We start from the raw sequence: 13,891 nt of genomic DNA on the forward strand, positions 1-13,891 counted from the left end.
GAGAATGAGAAGAGCTGAATACGTAGAGCCTTGTCTGAGGATGAAGATGGAGGGAGAGTCAAGAACCCTGGTGCTGACAGCAGGAAGAAACAGATGTCCTGACTATAGAAAAAGGGGGCCAGAGGAGCATGGAAATCCTAGCACCCAGAAGCGGAGGAGGCAGGAGGATTGTAAGCTCAAAGGCAGCCTGAAGTAAAGTGTGAATTCCGGCCTAGTCTTTGCTATACAGTAAGACCCTCTGGTGGGTTGAATAAGAGAGGCCCACACAGCCTCATGTAGGAAGTGACACTACTCAAGAAGGATTAGGAGATGCGGCCTTGCTGTAGCAGGTGTGGCCTTTTGGAGGAAGTGCATCCTTGGGGGTGGGCATGGAGGTTTCCAAAGCCCAAGCCAGCCCTAGTGACTCGCTCTTCCTGCCCCCTGCAGATCTGAATGTAGAGCTCTCCAGCTCCATGTCTGCCTGTTTGCTCCTTACCGTGACGACAATGGACTAAGCCTCTAAGCCTGTAACACAGCCCTCAATTAACTGCTTTCTTTTATAAGAGCAGCCTTGCTCATGATGTCTCTTCACAGCAACAGAACTCTGATGAAAACAAAGCCTCTATGAGAGAGAGAGAGAGAGAGAGAGAGAGAGAGAGAGAGAGAGAGAGAGAGAGAGAGAGAGATGTCACTCAGGCTGCCGAGAGTGGTCTTTCCTTAACCTGTTGGTTCAGAAGAGACTCTCTTTGGGAACCCTCCTTCTAAGCATATTTATCAACGATGTTTTCCCAGCTATCTGAGCATCTGCTTAGCCCTGTCAGGTTGACCCGTAAAATTAACTGCCATGCCGCTTTATGCACAAAGATCTTGGCATGGTGCCCAATCTTAAAGCGAGGATCATACAAATGGGAGCGATGAGCACTCTTGTAGGACTCAGAACGCATCCATCAAATCCAGAATTTACTTTGCATTTTCAGTAGCATATAAAACAAATCCTAGTTCTTTCTGCCAAACCCAAATTTTTTTCCCAGACCTAATTGACAGATGATTAACTAAGGGAGAGTCTAGACCAGTGCTATTACATGCTTTCAATTTGACACAAGCCCGATTTAAAAATAAGTCTCCCCCAGATATGTTTAATTGAGTAGATCCCAGCAGGGACCCATATGAAGCAGCTTTCTGTCATGTACCACTGCCTAAGCTTTCAAACAGCTCTTCAGAGTCTGATGCTTTTCACATTTTGCATTTTCTTTTCTCAGGGGTAAAATTTTTTTTAAAACCTCCCTTACTGATCAAGGACAGACCCATGCCTTAGGTCTTACAGGCCAGATCGACCTCAGCATGACTGGGTTTGGAATGAGTCCCACTAGGCAGACAAATAATAGTTGTGTATGTTTATGTGGTATAATGTGATTTTGTTTTATCTGTGTATCTATTATAGAAAGTGTCAGAACAAGTGTGGGCTTGGGATGCTGGTAAAAATGGCTTCCTTTTACACTTCTGTGGTTCTGGGAGACCTTCTTGGAAGTCTGGTCTACAACTCAATGCTCCAACATTTCCCACGGTTCTGTGTGTTACCTTGTAGCTTATAACAAACCCCTTGATATTCAAATGGACAAAAGGATTCTACCATCAGTAGCTAAGTATCCTGTCATTTAATACCTATGTCTTGGGACATGTGCGTTGCAGAATTTTGTTGAATTAAAACTATCTTTTATATTCAAAGGCATTTTGCTTAAATATAAATTATAGCCATGAGTGGAAATGCTCTAAGAGTACAGCATGAACAGTATTTTCCTCCCCAACTCTGTAGACTCACTCTCTAGAGGGGAGACCTTTTAAAAAAGATTATAGTAGAAAAATAATAGTTAGTATATTTGTGGAGTATAACATGTTTTAAACTGTGTACACTTTATAGAAAGATTCAATCAACTCTTTAAAAATACATCACTAATTCATTATTTTTTGTGGTGAGAATGTTTAAAATGGATTTTATAGCAATTTTGACAGAGGAAATGGTTAATAACAGATTTTTTTGGGGGGGAAGATTTGGTGTATATATTGTAGAAAATTTGAAACTCTGAGGCTTCAGAGACTTGAGTTTATTGAAATAAGCTAGTAATTGATGTACAGGAGAAAAATATTCAAATTTTAAAATAAAAAATACATTTCATTATTTCATTATTTATTTATTAATTTATGTATGTATGTATATATGTATGTATGTATGTATTTAATGTATATATGTATGTGCCATAGCATACATGTAAAGGTCAGTGAGGAATAATGAATGTCAGTCAGTTCCTCCAACCATGTGGGCCCTAGGGATCCAACTCAGGCTTCGTGGCAACTGCCTTTATCCTACGAGCCATTTCTCCAGCCTTATACATTCAATTAATGCGAGCATGTATGCAGGAGCCACATACAGTACCAAACTCAAGCAAGGGTCAGGTGGTTGCAGCTGAAATATTCTCTTAAGCAGAGCAGTGAGGGCTGTAGGCAACTGGAGGAGGGCAGTGAGGGATTTAGGAGAGGAACAGTGGCCGAGGCAGTGCTTTGTGAGATCCGGGTGTGTGACGTGAGGTTCCCAATCCCTTCTCTGTGTGTGCTTAGCCTTCCCTGGTGAAAGGAGCTAGAGACTGTCTGTGTTTCTCTTTGGTGGTAGGGGAAGTGTGAGAGGCGCCTCATATAGTAGCTGCTGGTGCCACCTACGTTTAATTTAAAATAATCAGCATACCCAGGTGTTATATTTAAGCTTATCATTTTCTAACTCCCAATGGTATGCACACATCTCCTGATTTTTAAGCTCTGAAGGAACTCGACAGTCTATGTCTAAACTTGATTTTATTTACTCAACATATCTTAGCCATCTCTCTAAATCTGTACATATCAATCTACCTTATTCTTTTCAATGGTTGTGTGGTAATCTAATATGTGTGTGCCTTATTAAGACAGTCTCAAGTGATGGGCATTTATGTCACTAGCTTTCTGATGCTTTAATGCCGCTATCAACACCTCTTGGAAGTTGATATAAGAATGTGTCTGTACACACACACACACACACACACACACACACACACACACACACACACTCACTCACATTCCTCACACACTGGCAACTTTGTGAAAATTAATCTAGGAAATAAATTTGCCAAATTGGAATTGCTACATCAAAGGGCACAGAAAAGTTTCTACATTGGCAGAGATTGCCAGGCTCCGCCCTGAAAGTGCTACTGACATGCGTTCAGACTCAGCGGTTTGCCTTGCAAGCCCTCGCAGCTTTCAACGGCTGCAGCTGGGGCTTTGTTTGTTTGGTTGTTTTTAGAATTTTACCCCTTAAACATTGCTTTCTGAATTTCCTTGCTAACTCCAACAGAAGAAGAGAGGCACAGGATGAAAATGAGGCAGAACAGGCTCAGAGCTAAGGAGTGAGAAAGGATGAGAGCGACAGAGAAACTGACAGGGAGACTCACACAGAGAGATTAGACAGATAGATGATAGATGGATTGATTGATGATAGAGATGATAGATAGGTAGGTAGGTAGATAGACAGACAGACAGACAGACAGACAGACAGACAGACAGACGCACTCAGGGAGGAAGCTTGAATTGGCATTAACCAGAAAGGAGGTCTGGGACAGAAGGAGCCTGCAGGGGTGGCTTCTGATCAGCAGATATCACGCTGTAGACACAGAATACGTAATTCAGTGAAAAAGCTCAGAACATAGGAGTGACATGAAAACAATCACACATCTACGGGATGTGGACACTGTATATTGTGTATTTTCACAACATTGCTGCAGCAGAGGCCTGAGTTGCAGAAGTACCACAGACATTGTTACAACAGCCATGTTTTCAGGCCTATGAACCTGGAAGTGAAACATCCTTGACCATCAGACTCGGTCATCTGCTTTTGAGGAAAGCGAACACTTCATGGCCGTATCAAGTGTTCCTAACTTCCTAGGTTTTGCCTTCACTGGATCAGAAGACTAGTCCTTTGGTCTACACCACAGGGTCATCTCGGAGCATTTTCAGGCCTGCCGATGTGGGTTTCAAGGGTCTCCACTGCTGTGCACAGCCAAAGAAGCTTGGGAAGGCAAAGGTTGACTTCAGCTTACAACTCCCAGCTCACACTCCATCACCGCGGAGAGCCAGAGCAAGTGCTCAAGGCAGGGCCTGAAGCAGAGGCCGCTGAGGAGCACTACTCACTGCTTTGCTCCTCATGCCTTGCTTAGCCTGCTTTCCTACATCAACTAGGACCACCCAAACGGCCAACAGTGTGCTGAACCCTCATTAATTTAGAAAAATGCCTCACAGACCAATATTTTTGAGGTGTTTTCTTAATTAATATGACTTCTCCCAAGGTATGTTTAGGTTTGTGTCAACCTGAAAAAAAAAAAACAACCAAAACAACCAGCATGAGTGATGTGGGAGTGTCAGCTCTTGAACAAGCAATTGTGCAATTGGTAGATTTTTTTTTCAGAAATGGCCCCTTCAGGGATGAGCTTTTTTTTCTCTCACATATTACACATATTATATATGTGCTTTGTTGCTTTCTCTGACCTACAGACTATAGTAGAAGTGTCAATGTGCTAGCTCTGAGGTCTCCTCAAGAGGCCTTGCCTATCTCTTTTTCCCCTTCCATGAAAACAAGGCCACTGGAGGATGAGAGACCTTGTGGAGCAGAGCTGTCAGTGAGGGGGACTGGCCAGAAGCAACAAGACTACAGTTGACCTATAGCTGATCTTAAGAGTCCTTGTCCGTTTATCCCAAGGATTTACACATGGTCAGGATTGATTGTCATAAGCCACTGAACCTCCAGGTTGTTCATAACCAGTTTTATTAGGAGAGTAAATGTGCCACTTTGTTTCTGTCACCTTGACACCGACTTGAGTTGCCTGGGAAGAGGGAACCATCAAGTTGGGCTATGGATATATCTGTGCAGCTTTGGGCTTGACCTGACTGAGGCCAGTGAGGGAATGAGGGAAGGACAGACACACAGACACATGTACAGAAAAGCTTGAATCAGGTAGGCTGAAGGCACTCTGATGGAGTGGGACCTACTATGGAGCGATTGCATCTTACGCACGTTATGCACAGTATGTGTGGGTTGGGGAAACTGGTTAGTCCTGCAGGAGCACCCTGCCGTGAGGAATCTCTGTAGACATCTGGGAGGCGGAAGCTGCAGTTGCTGCTTTTGACACACACTGGTGAATTGTTCATAAACACTTGTACATACTGTCAACAGTTGAGCTGGGATGAGAGGAAGGCTTTGCAGATTCTGAGCCTAACTCATGTGGAGAAGGCATTGGCATTCCCACAGGTCTGAGGCGTTGGGTCCGCGTGAACAACACATAGTTACCCAGGACTTCATCCGTTCTTTACATATTCACTCAAGGTTTCTTCCACTTCCCCCCAATGGTGGCCATTTTCTTAATTTCTGATTGATGTAGGAAGGACTGGCCTACTCTAGTGGTGCTGTTCCTGAGCACGTCAGCCTGGGCTATAGAAGCAAAAGCTAAAGAGGCCAGAGAAAGCAAGCCAATTAGCAGCATTCCTTCATGGCTTCTGTTGTAGCTCTTGCCTCCAGGTTCCTGCCTTGAGTTACTGTCGTGACTCCCCACAGTGATGGACTGTAATTGATAAGGCGAAACAAACCCTTTCCTCCCCAGTTACTTTCAGTCACGGTAGTTGATCACAGCAACAGAGAAGCAAAGGATGACAGTTACCGATATCCCTCAGGGTCACAGAGTGCTACTGGCCTTGTGGCTGAGCTGGCAATTCAAGCGAGAAGTGAGAGAGTACAGAAGACAGACCAGCTGCACTAGGTAGCTTCTTTTGGGCTTGCACTTTAAAAGTACCACAAAGCTAAGTAGGGCAGGTTGATGCTACCCTATGACAGGGAGGATCGCGCTTTCATGCTATCTCAGGAAGCAAGAGAGAGAGAATAAGCGAGCAATCCCCTTCCCTCTGGGGCTGGTAACACAGCACCACAGGCTCCATGGAAACAGAAAGATCCCCGGGCTCTTGGTTGACTTCAGTTTTCTCATTCAAGAGGATGAGTCTTTCCCCACAGCAAAGTGGCAGTTGAGGGTAATGGCTGTCATTGAAAGCCGGCAAAACTGCGCGTGTGTCTGTACTGTGTGTCTGTGTTTCCCAACCTTGTAAGTTGAGAAACTGAGGGAGATCATGAGATGTTACAAGTGTATTTTGATGTCTTTAGGGGCTGCCCCTATGATCTGAGACACATATGTTTTTAACAAACAGTACTTATTATATTAAAATGTCACACTCAGGAGGTGGAGGGTTGGCTCAGCAGTTAAGAGTGTATACTACTACCACAGAGGACCAATGTTTGGTTTCTCAGCACCCACACTGGGTGGCTGGTAACTACTTGTAACTCCAGCTCCAGGGGATTTGGCGCCCTCTTCTGGAATCCTCAGGCTACTGCACTCATCCTGTACATATCTACATAGGCGCCCACGCACCCACACACGCCCACACACAATTAAAGAAATAAGTCCTTAAAATTCCACATTCAGCCTATGTTCTTGCTTATATTTTTAAGTTCAACCTATGAGTCTTAGTTACTAGTTTATTCGCTAACTACTTCAGTCTTCAGCTCTGGTCCCGACATTGGCAATCTCCCAGGACCAAAAGGCAGGCACCATCTTGTCCTCAGGGAAGTTCACAGACGAATAAGGAGAGCACAGAAAATAAGCTAACAGATAATTTGTCTATTATGTCAGACCGTGACAATTCCTATGAAAGTGAATGAGGAAAGTGGAAGGAATACCTTTTAAAGTGCACACAAACTTCACCCATGAATTTAATACACTTAATCGCTTTTTAAGTCAATTAAAGATCTGAAAAGCCTCCTGCTAACTCCAATATTTAAAGGAATAAATGCCATGCTTCTTAGGTCTTTCCAGTGTTCACAGAGAGAGTTTTCCAGAGACACAACAGAATGTCAGTATTAAGAAATAAGCTACAAATTTAAGTAAATTAGCTAGCTAAACATTTTGTTGTAGGATCAAAGACTAGTCCCTTTAATTTTATAAGGCCACCTGTACTGAAATAGTTGAATCAGTGCATACAAATTTGTTGTTGTTGTTTGTTTGTTTGAGATAGGGTTTCTCTGTGTAGTCCTGGCTGTGAAGGAACTCGCTTTGTAGACTAGATTGGCCTTGAACTCAAAGATCTACCTGCCTTGCCTCTGCCTCTCAAGTCTGGGATTGAAAGCAAGTGCCACAATGACCAGCTCAGTGCATACAAAGTTATAAATACAAAGTATTTCGGTTGCAATCTGGATTCTCTTCAATTCTGTACTTGTCACTTTCCACTGAGGAAGCCTTCCAGCCATTCTCGCTTTTGGAGATTTCTGCCTCCACTTTCTGGGATCTATAAAGACCAGAGATAATTAGTAAGTTGCCTTCGAGTCCTTGTCTTCTACACCTGCCGGGGAACTAGCTTACCTGAAGTTTCCATCCACAGCGCAGGCGTGACAGTTGAAGGAAGGAAGGAAGTAGCCAACAGCTCCTCACATGTGGCTCTCAAGGCTGTCTCATCTCAGGTTGAATTAGAATTCATAAGCAAAGGCACCGAGTTGAATTTTGTATTTCTTCGACTCTAAAGTTAAACACATATACTTTTGTTTAACTTCACAGATCTTCGAACCTGGCTGAATCCTCCATTCATCCTATCTGCTTTCTCGGCTGCATTCACCTGCATTTCTTGGACAGTGTAGTTTGGGAGCCAATTACAGTCATCCCTCTTATTCACAGGGAATTTAGCCCAGGTCCCCAGTGAGTACCTGCAACCTCACAGGTACTAGCCCTAACCGCACATACCTATGGAAGTTTATAAACTGAACACAATAAGAGATTACAATAGCACCTACTAGTATTACAGCCATATGCTGTGCTGTAGTAAACGGAGTATGAATGTGGCTTTTCTTCCTTCTATCAGAGATCCTGCTGCGCAGCCTTCATCCTCCCTGCAGTGATGTGACATGATACTTAGTGGAGGCACCTTCAGGTTTCGCTTTGGCATATCCAGTTGCCAGCATCACTACTCCTGTGCTTTGAGGTCACTGTTAAGTAAGGTCAAGGTTGCATGAACACAGCACTGTAAATACCCCAACAGTGGATCTGATAGCCAAGGTGGCTGCCTATCGATAATAGGTGGGTAGCATGTGCAATGCGGATATGCTGACCAAAGAGATGGCTCACATCACAGGGAGGGTGGAATGAGATTTCTCATGCTATACAGAGTGGTACACACTTAGGACGTATGAGTTGTTTATTTCTAGAATTTTCCATTCGCAATCTTCAGGCTGAGGTTGAACACAGGCAAGTGAAATCATAGATAAGTAGAGGTCTGCGGATCCACTTTACATTCGGGAAAAGATTCTCAGCAAGGGAAAAATGAGAAGAAAATGCACATGGTATTTCTATCTGTTATTCAACTGACACAGGTAACTACCAAATATACGTATAATGGTGCTATTGGAATAGTTGAACTTAAATGTATTTTCTGATGCTCTTTGATGTGAACTAGATGACTTATAAAATCCAAACAAATTCTGGATTTTGTTTGCCATAATCAGAGCAAACATGTGCACCAAATAGCATTAGATTTGGCAGCAGATGAGTAAACAGGAACGCAATAACTTGGTGTTTATGCTCTTGCCTACTTAAATTGGCAGTCAATAATTTTCTGGAAAATTTAGGAACACGTAGGTTTATAGAAGGATGTGTTCTGATAATGCTCCAGGAAGTTTATTGCCATGCGGCAGTGCTCGTATTGATGTTTTTTGAAACACTTTATATTGAACAAACTTGATCTAATTTCAAGGGCAACTTGTTGGGATTTGAAAGCAAATCTTAGCTCTTAAGAAGAATGAGAGAGACTTAAGGAGGTGAGGAGAGAACGCTGAACCGAGTCCAACATCTCTTTGTAAACGTGCTTTAAAAGAAATACTTCAGCACTGTGTATAAATCAGTTTTTAGAATGGGGAGTTGAAACTGGAATGTCCCATAAAATGTACACTTGGCCAAAATAGCCCTTTACTTTTCTATTTGTTTGTTGTGTACACACACACACACACACACACACACACACACACACGTATACATAGTGTATGTGTATATACATATGTGTATATAATTTATATATTTTAAAATTGTTTTATGCAATGAGTACATTGCCTGTGTGTGTGTGTGTGTGTGTGTGTGTGTGTGTGTGTGTGTGCTGTATGTATGCACTGTGCCCATTGAAGTCAGAAGAGGCTGTTGAATACCCTGGAGCTACACACGTTGTGAGCTGCCATGTAGATGTTGGGAACAGAGCCCAGGTCATATGCAAAAGTAAAGAGTGCTCTTAAGCACTGAACCAGTTCTCCAGCTCTGTTCTTCCATCTTAAATACAAACTCTGTTGCCTCTTTTAGCTTGTGAGATCTTTGGGGATGGTCCTTAGTTTGGACAGAGAACAAGAAAATATCCACAGTGGGACTCCCACTAGGAAAAGTGGGCTCCTGGGATTTTAGATGTGACCGGAAAGTGACCCATCTCACTGCATTCTCACTGACCGAGGTGGAAATCCCCAGGCACGACTGTCCACCAGTCGGCCCCCGTCCCCGCCCAGGGACAGTGTAACCATGGCAATCCAGCAGTGCTTGGTGTCATCTGAAAGAAGTCAATAGCAGGGAGCATAGGAAAAGGGGCAGAGCTGTTTGGGAATGGCTCTTATCTGACTTCCCACAGACTTACATTTTGCTCAAAGCCCTGAGGACCCCGGTGTGGAAAGCCCTGTACCGGGAAGAGGAGAAAGAGGAAGAGAAGGAATGAGGATTGGGTGGGAAAGGACATGGGATGGGAAAGAAGGGAGCAGAGGTGAGCTGGAGACCGGGAGGGGCCAGGAGAGAGAGAGAGAGAGAGAGAGAGAGAGAGAGAGAGAGAGAGAGAGAGAGAGAGAGAGAGAGAGAGAGGCATTGTGCAGCATTAACTAGCCTTCCTTCCTTGCAGGGACCACGATCGACTCCAACCGCCCCTAGGTGGTGCTGTGCAGTCAGCAAGTTCAGGCAATGGTTATGGTTGGAAGCAAGGAATTTCTCTTTGGTGCCTCTGTACATGGGGCTGGCTGGGCTTTTCTCTCTTCAGTTACTCTAGATGAACTTGCGTGTGTCCCCAAGTGGTAGGTGTTGGTCTCTGTCTTCTTCCATTCTCCTTGCTTGTAACCCATCGTCTAGATGCTTTTTGGGTACAATGTCCTGCATGCTCCCAAGAAATTCACCTAATGGTTTACCTTTTTATCTACAGATAAAAATAATGCGACTGAGACTCGGAGTGAGAAGCTCAAGGTCTCTCTGCCAGGAGAAGGTTTAAATTCAGATCTGGAGGATTGAGAAGAAGTCGGCGAGTCTACAGGCTCATCCCGTGCTGGACTCCCAAAGGCCACCTCTGCGACTCTGAACCCGGCTGGTGTATCTATTCTGAGGGCTCACTTGGGGCCAGCCTGTCGGCCACCTGGCCCTCAGTCAGTCAGCGGCCTTTAATGACTGGCGACCACATTGTGTACAGAGCCCTGCCCCAGCCCTTGGCAGTGAAAGTCACAGGTGGCTTGTCAGGAGGGGGTGGATTACCGTGAGTCACCACTTCCCCCTGGAGCCTAAGGTAGATTCCTTGCTCACTGGTCACTAGGGTAACACTGCAGAGTGTGAGTAACCAGAGAAGGGAGGGGGGGCAGGCAAAAGGGAAGAGCCGGAACCCTCTAAATCATTGCTGCTGTCAGCAATCCTAACAAGGAAGATATTTTATTTTTCCATTTTAATTTATACCTGTCGAGGCATGTGGAAGTTACAGGCCAATGGTCCGAGAAGTAAATATAACTTTTATATAATTATTAATTAACACTGAGATGGGATAAACCCCCAAATGGAAATAATATGAGCGAATGTTATTGGGGTGTAACATGGCGTTTTAAAGAGAGCGCATAGCTGTGAGTGCACATTGCCTGAAGTGCACTCACATTGGGTGAGTGAGAGGCAGAAAGAAGGAGGGAACAGAAGCCCAGGAATGACAAAAAAGAAGGGGAGAGAAAAGAGAAATGAAAATATTTAGTCTGGGGGGGTCCCACTGGGCTTTGTGTCTGTCCTTGTGACCCCCTGGCCTCTGCTCTTGCCTTTTTCTCCATTACATTGCCACAGCATCTCTCTGTGTGTACATATTTAACAACGCAGGGAAAGAAAACCGGATCCATAAGTGAATCCCCCCCAACTCCCCCCACCGCATGGCTCACTGGCAGCATGCATAGTAATTTTCACTGTGCTGGCAGGGGTAGGGTGGGGGGGTTGATTAATTAATTATCAATTCAAGTTATAACCTTCACCAACCACTTCTTTAAACAGTTACTAAGTGGTTGAGTTATTTTGGAGTTGAGGTAGATCCAGGAAAGGGGCGGGCTGGCTGCGAGGTTGATGCCGGTGATGATAGGCGAGTGCTGGTTAGAAGCCTTCGCTGTGCCGGCCTCTGCGTTAAGCACCTGGCCAGTTGCAGAAGTAATAAAGAAAGACTTAAGGACAGAGACGAGATGGAGATGACATATTATCATGCTTCCTTACCTTTAAGCTCTTCAGGGCTCATCAAACAAAGGGCACACTCATCTCGCACGTGGAAGAGGGAGCCGCCTTGGCTACATCTGGTGAATTCATCTGCTCTTGGAGAAGGTGCAGCCAAGGGTCCAGAGAAATGACCTACTCTAGGCCCTTCTGCAAACGGTCTGGGTTTTATCAATGGTCCTGACTTCATAAAATAAAACAGCACGAGAGGCAGCTATCCAAGCGAGTGAGCTTCCAACTGTCAGGATCCGGACAGACCAGAGGCCTTGAGTCAAGCAGCTGTGACCTCAGACACAGGAGGCCCTCGGATTCATTTGCTTTGGGTGTTGAAATCAGGCAAGAAAACAGTTACCATTAAGTGTGAGTGCGATTGCAACCTCAATGAGATTTTATCTATGGGGAGAAAGATTAGGGGAGACCAAATTTATTGTCATTCAGAGGAAGTATTTATAAACTTGGCAGAGCCTCCCGTGAGAGGAGAACAAAGGCTGCCAAAGAGATTCATAAATCGAAACGGATGACCTGAAAATATTTTCCACTGCCTACACATGGTTCTATACAGACTGCGTTGCTCCAGCTTAGTACTGGATTGCCCTGTGTGGATGATGTTGTGGCTGTGGTTGTTATCACTCCTGTGGCCATGGGAGAGGGTGGGGGAGCGTGAATTCGTATCAGCTAAAATCAGGACAGAGGAGAAAGGATGCTCTGCAGGTGAGGCTGCTGCCAGTGGACCATCGATGCTGAGAGGTTGCGTGAAGGGAGAGAAAAGAATGAGTGTTACATCGGAGGAGAAACTGCACATGGGTGAGACATGAATGGGAAGAACATAAGAGAAAGAATAACAGCATTAAAAAAAAAGAAGAATGTGGTAGGATGATGAAGGGAATTGGCCAGAAAGACATATGGGCCTGATTTTGCTAATAAAGTTTTATTGGAAACAATGAGGCTCGTGTGTTTACTGTTTGTTAAGGTTGTTTTCATGAAATGACAGAGCTGCATTCATTGTAGCACAGACCATAAAACCCATGCCTAAAATATTTACTCTCCAGCTCTTTATAGTAAAATTTGATGAGCTTTGGCTTTAACTATGATGCTTACACCTCTCTCTGCCACTCATGTACAACAGCTCTCTCCCAGGATCTATTTGAACTTGTGGCAAAACCTTATTCTCCTCTACATGGCAACTATTTGTATTTATTTTGAGTGCGTTCTGATGCTTGCCAGATAACCCTTGGGAAAGGAAATATATAAAGCATGCTATTAAAAGGAAATTAGAAGCTGTGTCCACATAAAGAAAATGTGGAATGTTAATGATGGAGATTGGCAATGCCTGTTCAATCCCAGTGACACTGAAAATTGCAGGTAAACCACTGTACAAGGTAAAGCAGGGCATGACAATTTTTTTTATTCCTCCTAGCCTTCAGGAGGAATCCACCCTGCCACTACCTTGGTCTTGTCCTTGGAGCCTGCAAGACTGTGAGGTAATGCCATCATGTTACTGTGGCAATTTGGTTGCTCGTACTTTGTTACAAGGGCCCCAGAACAGTAACACACGTGTAGCATTTTCCAAGACGGACCTTGGTTGGTACAGAGGATGTAGCTCAGTTTGTACAGTGCCAGCCTTGTATAGCAAAGGCCCTGGGTTCTGTCTTCTTCACCACTAAACCAGGGGGGTAGCCCCACAGGTCTGTAAACTCAGACATTCTAAAGGTAGAAGGAGGGAATGAGCCAGTTCTGGCTCACCTAGGCTACAGCATATCCTGTCTCAAAACAAAACACTGCTCACACTGACCAGCACCCGAAGGTCTCCTGTGTCTTCTAGAAGCACTTGTGATGCAGTCTTCAGTCTATACATGCAGATCTCACACGGATCAATGGACAGTTGTTGTTCTTTCTATCAGAGGATTTTAATTGATGGGCAAACTTTCTGGCACCTGACTTTTAGCTCTGGGTTTGGCTGCTTTCAACAATTCTCTGTCCTCCATCAAGATTCTGGAAAAATATCCTTTTATAAGCCAACATGAGGTGTAGTCAAACCTTGAAAATGTTATCTTTCTGATCTGTGCTGCCTTCCATGAGAATGGCCACCCATAGGCTCACATATTTGAATGCTTGGTCCCAGTTGATGGAAGTATTTGGGAAGGATTAGGAGGTGTGGCTTTGCTGGAGGAGGTGTGTCACTGGTGATAGGCTCTGAGGCTTCAAAAGCCCACCCCATTTCCATTTATCTCTCTCTGCCTCTTGCTTGAGGATAAGATCTGAGCTCTTAGCTACCACAGCACACCATGCCTGCC

At 44.4% G+C, this 13,891-nt stretch overlaps 1 long non-coding RNA gene across 1 annotated transcript; it reads right to left on the reverse strand.

Annotated features, from left to right (window-relative positions):
• Positions 1-6,574: 6,574 nt before the first annotated feature.
• Positions 6,575-12,537, reverse strand: LOC311582615. The gene is made up of 3 exons (XR_014774168.1): positions 11,601-12,537; positions 7,455-7,608; positions 6,575-7,380 (listed from the first exon to the last, which is right to left on the reverse strand). It is a non-coding gene; the product is annotated as an uncharacterized lncRNA (long non-coding RNA).
• Positions 12,538-13,891: the final 1,354 nt, after the last annotated feature.

Source organism: Acomys minous, assembly GCF_964271855.1.
Source record: "Acomys minous genome assembly, chromosome: 14".
Taxonomy (NCBI): Eukaryota; Metazoa; Chordata; class Mammalia; order Rodentia; family Muridae; genus Acomys; species Acomys minous.